The sequence below is a fragment of the Cynara cardunculus genome, assembly GCF_001531365.2.
Source record: "Cynara cardunculus var. scolymus isolate 2C chromosome LG 1, CcrdV1, whole genome shotgun sequence".
In the NCBI taxonomy this organism is placed as follows: Eukaryota; Viridiplantae; Streptophyta; class Magnoliopsida; order Asterales; family Asteraceae; genus Cynara; species Cynara cardunculus.
In genome coordinates, this window is record NC_037528.1 from 23,669,668 (window position 1) to 23,678,526 (window position 8,859).

An 8,859-nucleotide genomic window follows, 5' to 3' on the forward strand; every position below is an offset into this window, starting at 1 on the left:
AAAATGAAAGTTGAGGAAGAGATGAAATATGTTATAAAATTAAAAAATGGTTTTAGGGAGCAAATCTGTTATAATAATAAAAACTAGTTTGAAAGATCAAATCTGTTGTAAAATGAAAACCGTAAATTAACAATATCAACCCAGTAAAAGATCTCCTTTCTGAAAAGTTAAAAGCTCATAAAAAATTATTAATAATTAAAAAAAACTTAAATATAATTTATGTCTTCATTATTTCGCCATTAATCCTAAAACTTAGAATATGTTCAGACTCGTTCCTGATATTCTATAGGAGCTGTACGAAATGTAAAAAAGGGTTTTTGATATGTACACAAATATCTTCCCTTTATTGTTTTTGCCATCATATAGTATATTGAATTCAAGAAATATTAATATTTCATATAAAATTGTTTGTGCGAGTATCCCTAAATACAAAATCAATCAATAATTATTTATATATTAATTTTTTCTACCATATCATTTTTACATATCATTGTTAATCCATTCCACCATAAAAAAACATCCTATGATATTATTTTAATATATAGCGACATCATTTGGGATAACAATGTTTATTATTCGTAGTAATACTTTATGTAATTCAATATAAATTAACTGAGTTTCCATTTCATCTAAGGTTAATGTTTTAATCATTGTTTTAACTTTTAGGGTTAAAACAATCCTTTTGAACCATCAATCTTATAATTAAAAGCTCATATTGGTTGTAGTTTGAGATTTTATTCTTGTTTTAGAAAACAGAGAGTACTTAAGATTCATGCACTTTGTATTAGGTAATAAGGAGACAATAATGTATGAATAATCCAATGTAGTTTTGAAATGTTAAGTTCAGATATAACTTGGACCGTTTCATACTGTTGATACATTTTTTTCAAAAGATAAGAGTTTTCATAGTTAATAACAATAAATCTACTATATTTTAATACAAAAAATAATAATTTATGCAGATGCAAATAATCAAAAGAGTCAGTGAGAGATCAAACGATAGAGAATATACCAAGGTTCTCTAAGCAAGTGTTTTTAGACTTTGATACTAAATAAAAAGCTTAGAGAAACAATAAACAATACTATAAAATAAATGACTGATTAACTTCTACATATTTTTCTTCCCTAATTGAAAGTATCCAATTCGAGCAAATTTTCAATTCAAAAAAATTTGTTGGAACGACTAATTTTTTTCCGATCCACAGTGTATCGCGCGTGAATGAACCGTCGGTATGATTCTTTGATAGAAAGAAACCATAAAAGGGGCATGCTACCATTTTGAAACGATTAAGAAGCACCGAAGTAATGTCTAAACCCAAGAATTTAAAACAAAAATAAAGGATCCCAAAACAAGGAAACACCACTTCAATTGTCTGACGGATCCGAATAAACAATCCAAATAGATTTTAAACAAGACAAAAGGACCATTCAATAAAAAAAATATCTCAAAATAATTAACAAATACATATAACATATATGTATTCTTAATATAATACTAAATGTATTTTAAGTCCTATAAAAATTGTCTCTATTGCATTTACTATTTTCTTCAAACTACTACTATATACTAAAAAAATTTGGGTCCCTATTTCTTAGTAGGTCCTGTACGCCCAAGGACGGTCTGAATGTGTCATACTTGTTATTTTCCTCCTCAAAAATACGTTTTACGTCCCTTTGTTCCTAATGGGTTGTGCATAGTCAATTATAAAACCTCGAAAGTGATTTCTCATATTTTAAAAGTATTATCTTATACAAACATGCACAATTTCGACCAATATGTAAGATAGAATAAACTAAAAAAAACAAATACATGGTTCTCATGTAAACTGTAATAACCCTTACATTTTAATCCGGTAATTATTGAAAGTCTAGGGAGGGGTGTAAATAAGGAGGTAAAAGGGGGTAAACCCGATTCTCACCTCTTTCGGGTCGACGGTTTCTTTGGAGAAGCTCTAGCGAGAGGGGCATTTGGGGAGATCAATTTCAGTTGGAGATTGTTGAAGAAGTGTAGTTTTCAGAGTAAAAACTCACCATTTTCAAGGTAAACCTTCTTCCCTCATGTTTTTTTTTTTTTGGGTAAAAGGGGACGGAACTCCGGAAAAATTTTATTGAATTAAAAGGAAATTACACAAGAGAAATGGGCATACCCATTTTTACAATGAAAAGATAGCAATAACCTAAAAAATGTTTGGGAAAAACAACTAATAGAGCCTTCATTAATGGAGTTTTTATTTGTATTTGGGGATTTCTTATCACTTTTGAGTGTTACGGTTGAAATCATGGTAGATTAATGAATATGGATTGCTCTTGGTATTTTACCAAAGTTTTCTATTAAGAAAACCCATTATTGTTGATGGTTTCAAGTAGTGATCAAGGGTTTCAAGTATAAAAAGCTTAGATTATTGGGTTTTGATGGGTTTTGGTGGATTAATCCATGAATTGTAGTTAGATTGGTGTTTAAATTGTTTTTAGACTTTGATCCTTGTGTTTTTGGACCTTTAAATCGATTTGGGAATATTGGTTGTTAAGGATGTCTAGTTGGATGTTGAGTGTTGAAGTTGTGCAACTCAAATAGAAGCCTAGGCGACTTTGCAAGCGTAGTGGTATTTGAGGAATTGTCGTATTTAACCTTGTATGTTGACTTATGAATGTGTGATATTTATGTGTTTGATGGAATCCAAATGAAATCCAACCCCTAGCCCTTCTTAATCATTCAAGTTATTCCTTGTGGTGCTTGAATCATTGTTTGTGCCTTTGTTTTGTGTGTTTACTTCCATTCTCTAGATAAGTAGAATTACTAGTTATAACTCAAACCACCCTTTTCAACAATCCACTATGTGGTTGTAGTAACCTCGTGATACTTAGTCTCATAGTTCCTGGGATCGATATTCGTACTTAGTACGTATTACTTGATTGACACCATACACTTGCGGTAGATTTGGTGGGTTGCATAAACCTTCTATCACCCTACGGGTAGCACCTCAAGGCTCATGGGTCTAGTACCTATCTCCACCGGCAGCACCTCAAGACTCCAATATTTTAGTGCCTACTCTTTGGATAAAACCTCAAGGATTATGACCTTAGTGCCCACCCCATCAGGTAGCACCTTAAGGCGCATGGTTCTTAGTGCGTATCACTTTGGGTAGCAACTCAAGACTCAGATCCTTAATGTCTACTCAACTAGGCCCAAAGCCTTAACACATGGGTCATAGAGTCCAACTCCATAATAATCATGACCCCAGAGTCCAACCCCGCAATACCGGCACAATCGCTAACACAAGACAAACTCACATGCTTATGGATCCAATGCATTACACTCTAAATTACATGACACCAATTGAATGACTATCACACTCAAGACGTGTAATAATCAATAAATATGCAATAAATACATCGTATGTCAGATCCATATTGGACCATTAAGCCGGACAAATGTCCCCAAAACTCATTTAGTTAAAAAAAACAAGTCAGAAGGCCCCATAAAACACTTGACTACTTTAAATAAAGCCAAGGTAATCACATAAGCTGAAAATGCATACTTTTCCAATAAATTTGTCATAACTGCATATAAATTCCAAAAGCTCAACATAGAGAAAAACAAACCAGACAAATATCCTCACGACTCAACTGAATCAAACCGAGCCAACATCTCAACGACTCTATTGACTATAAAATAAAAGTCATCAAAAGGAATAAAACATATTTAACCAACGTTTATATAAATACATGATCCAAAGGCATAATTAACTCAAAATCCAATTATTTACTGAGACAAACAATTTTCCAAATTAAATCATATGCTTATATTCCCAAAATGCATCATAGCACAACAACATGCATTTTCCAAATGGTTTATGAAACCAAATACCAAAATGCATTAATATCAAACAATCTACATTTGTACAACAAATCAGCAGAAGAACACATTTTTGAGATTTTATTTATCAAAATGTCCAAAAACCCAAATATAGACACTTTACAAAAATTTTATTAACCAAAATTTACCAAATATGCATACTTTGTCAAATACTCAACACATTTGATTAACATCAAGTAAAACACATAAGTACTTCACTACACATTTTGGAATATACACAGTTTTCCCAAAACAACTTAAACTCACATTGCTAGATTTAGGCTAAATCTAGATTTTACCTTAATCTTGAGCTTTCTTTGATGAAGGCTTTAGATCCACAAATATCCATCATTGGAAACTTTATTTAGGTCACAAACAAACCTAAATACACCAAGAGTAACCCCAAAATCAGATCCATAGCAAACCCTAATTTTTGCAAAACTCCTCAAATCATACCTTGTCAAGAACATGAAAATCCCAGCCAAGATCTTGAAACTACTAGGTTAGATATCCTCCAAAATGCTCCATAACTAACCCCCGAAATCGGACTCAAGAGGATAAAGGAAATAAGGTGTAACACCCTCATTTCAATTACAAGGTGTCACGTAATAAAATAAAATAAACTCTAAATTCTAGCGGCTAATAAAGTCTTATCGTAGCGGAAGTCTTACAATAATTTAATCGTAAATAAATATATCAAAACTAACCCATCCCATATCGGGTTACATTACACATAAATTCAATTAAACTACTGGATTTTATAATTTATAACTCGAATAAAAGTTCTATTTCCTACGCAGAACCTTTGCCCTTTTCCGTTCTTGAATACCCAGCTCCTGAGATGCATAATAATAGTCAGCTTTGTAAAGTTCGTTGAGTTAATGGTTTTCATGCACAATCATACATTTCACATCATGCATAAAATAAACAATACCCGAAATAAATTAACATGCACATTTGTTTCAAACCCTTTTTGAAATAATAATGCGATCTCTTAATTTCCCGTCGGGTTAAGGTCTTACTGCCATCGGCACTTCCCCAGGTTACACGGCTATCCCTTGTCCGGTCACCCATCCCTGGGATGTGCCATCCCTTATGACTTTTGACCCCTTCCCATAACCGACAAAAATATAAATTTTTATAACATGCTAATTAATGTTTAAAAACATGTAAACAAATAGCATGCAACCCACAATTATAATTCATATACATGTAATAAACCCATAAACATGTATATAAAAAAATATCGTAATGCTCAAATAATTTGTACATAAGCATGCATCTCAGTTAAAGTCTCATGAAGACTCACCGAGCTTTATAAAGCTAACTATTAGTACGCATCTCAGGTGCAAGAGTTTCAAGGGTAGACAAGAGCGAGATTCTCTCCTAGATAATTATATTATTGTTATATTTCGGATGGTTAGGTTAATGCTTAAACTCATTTTGTAATGTAACTCGGTATRRGACGGGTTAGYGTTGAGTTATTAATTTTAATTGAATTTGTAAGACTTCCGCTGTAATAAGGTTTTATTAGCCACTATATTTTGGGGTTATTTATTGTTATTTAATGAGAATTACGTGACACAACTCATAGTGAAAATGAGGGTGTTACATAAGGGAAGGACTTTGAGAGTAAAACAAGGAATATGATGGGAAAAAATGGAAGAAGTGGTGAGCGGGTCGATGGGTTTTAGGTTGACAGGCCGCCCGCGTGGCTTTGGTGCGGCTTAGGTCGCCCGCACGCCTCGGCACACCCACACACATCCGCATCCGGGCTGGTTTCATGCGGCTGAAGCCGCATTGCACCGTTCCGCACTACTTCCTACACTCAACCATGCACGACCAACCAAATCTGAAGCGCCTTCGGTGTGGGTTTAGTCACCCGAAAGGCGCCCGGCTACCCCAAATGGCCTCTAGACCCCACCGGTGACCCCAAAGACTTTCCCCAAATAAACCAAGCTAGGTTTCTTCATACTGAACGAGCCCTAAAACCAACCTTAGAAGAAAATTTAGGAGGTTCCAGAATCTTTTAAAATATGGACTTTCTAAGATTTTATGGGTGTTTCATAAAGTGTGCAATTGCTTGACAAAGATCATGGGTCCACTGTTGCTCATCGTTGTTGCTTACCACAAGGTTGCATGATGGTAATGTTGTAATGGTTTTATATTTCATCACAATCGTGGAAGTTTAATGGTTGATTTTAGTACCAGTCTATGGTTTTTTATTCCTAAATTTACATGAAAATTTATGGAACCCCGTTAAATCACTTTACGATAGAGCTTTTAAGGAGAGGAACGTTTCAACATATATTGAAGAGAAATTGTTCAATCCTTGCCGATGTAGTACTCCAACGGCCTCCTCTGACGAAGGCTAGTCGGATGCAGATTGTCCTAGAGTGTCAAGATGGACTAGACGAATACATATTGTCCTAAAATGTAAAGTTGTTAAGAGTGATAAACCTTGGTTTTACTATCATATAATAATATGTGGCACCACATTGCTTTATAAAAAAACAATTGAGTACAGAGAAAGAAAGTTTATATTATAAATATAGTCCAAATCTAATCGAGGTGAGGTGAGGTGAGTTCATCAAGAAAATCATGCCTCCAACATCGTCAAATATAGTAAGTTGTATTTGTACTGGATGCAGACCCCAGATGCATAATTGCACAGCAACTTGACAAAATTGGGTCTGACTAAAAGGACACAGACCTAAAACATATGACAAAGATGTAATACTGATGCAGCTGCTGCATCTGCATGCACCAGTGATAATGAGTGCAATGACTCCAAATAATAAAGCGTGTATAAATCCACTATCTATATCTATATCTATATCTATATCTATATCTATATACATTCAGAAATCATATCTTCTGAATCCACTACCAACCAAGGAGACCCTACAAACTGCTCATTTTTAGAGTAAAACAGATATTAGTTTTTATAACATCATAAAACAACACTCTTGGTGCCTGGGAAATTTAAATTATGGCATCACCAAACAAACTGTGGTCAACATAATTACCACTCCAGGCTTATATATTACATTCTCATCCTGTTTGGGAACTATATATATATATTAGTTTATTTTTAAAATTTATTAAAAAGTTTGGTTTAAGTTTGACAAACAAATTTTCGATATATTACATTAAAATAAGACATTTAAGGCATATTTTCTTTTATCTTGATTACTTAAGATTTTTTTATTACTACCCATATATTTATTAATTTACAAATTATGTTTATAAAATTTACATTTCTATGATAACTTGATATCATACTATCTAAAACAATTTTCAGTTTATAATTAATTTTTCTAAAACAAAATTCCATTTGAAGTAAAAGAGTTATATATTTTCGATACAAATCTAGAAATAAAATACATACACATTTAAGCATAATTATATTTTTATTTTCCCATAAATGATAAGTTAACATAATTTCAAAAACCAATTAAATAAGCTTCTTTATTCATGGGTTGTTTATATATGATAACTAGGTATTCGGTTATAAAATTCGGAGTTGTTCTTGAAAATAAATAGAACTTGAAGAGTTTATTTTTGTGAATATGTTTAATTATTTGATTAATCCCCCACCGCCTCATAAAATTGTTTATGGTTACTATGGGTAAAAAGGGTTGTTATCACATTCGGATGAGGAGGGGAATGGATAAAAAGAAAAACTAAAAAGGAAAGCTTGCTATGTTTGTTCTTGGGTGTGATTCAAACAAAAAATATAAGGAGAGAAGAACGAAATTGACTATGTGATTTTTACATGGAAGATTATTAATATTTATTTTTGTGATTATATAAGGTGAGTTTAATTTTACAAACTTTCCTTATTTGGAAATTTTTAATCTGAACCGTAGGGTTCTTTTTGTGGGTTGATATAAAACTAGCTAGTTTGGATACTATAATTAGCATAATTATGGGTTTTTGATATGTTTTATATCATATGTTGAAATAAGGGTGACATATCAAAGAGAAAGATATAATAGGATAAAGGTGACATATCAAGGATAAATGTATATTAAGATAAGGGTGACATAATCAATGAGATATAAAATATGGGTTTTTGATCAAAATGTTAATTGTTGTCACATTCTTATAATGCGAGGACTTGGAGTTGTTGCATTTGTGTGATGCGATGACTTAAAGTTATTGCATCCTATTGATGCGATGAATAGTTGTTATGGCATCCTTCTGATGCGAGGAGTATGTTTGTCGCACCAAGTGTGATGCGACAATATTGGTTTATCGCAACCATGTGATGCGATAAGATGAGGTTCTTGCACCAGTGTGTTGCGAGTAAATGAGGTTGTCTCACGCATATGATGCGATAAAGTTATGTATTCATCTATATGATGCGGCGAGTTTTAACAGAATATGTTAAATGAGTTATTTGGTTATTTGATGCGATAATTGGTTTATGTCTCATCATTATGATGCGACGAAAGAGGTTTGTTATATTAAAACATTGAATATTTGTTATTAACACAAATAGGGTTTATAAAAAGTGAATTGGTGATTATTCACCCTGTAATAGCATCAAACGGATTTATCACTAGATCTCAAGGTCTAACCCTGATTTTGTGTTTTAAAAAATGTGTATTACCGGTCGGGCACAACCAGAGGATAAAGAAAAGGGGAAACTATGAAGTGTTATATCTATACTACCTTATTAAGCAAATTTAACAAAAGTCTTAAAGTCTTAAAATACTAAATGACCAAGATATCATTTATACTTTTTCACTTTTCACCCCCTCCTCTTCTCACATACACTCACCCTTTCACAATCAATTTTTTTTAATTATAATTTTAAATTTACACTTTACACCCCTATAATTAGTTAATTAATTTATTTTATATCCTTTACTTTTAAATGTTTCATTTTAAACCTTTATCAAATTAACATACATAATCGTATATCAATTAAAACATATTTAAAAAATACATTTTTATTTTAACAAGTTACACCATTATAATCGCCTCGTTAATAC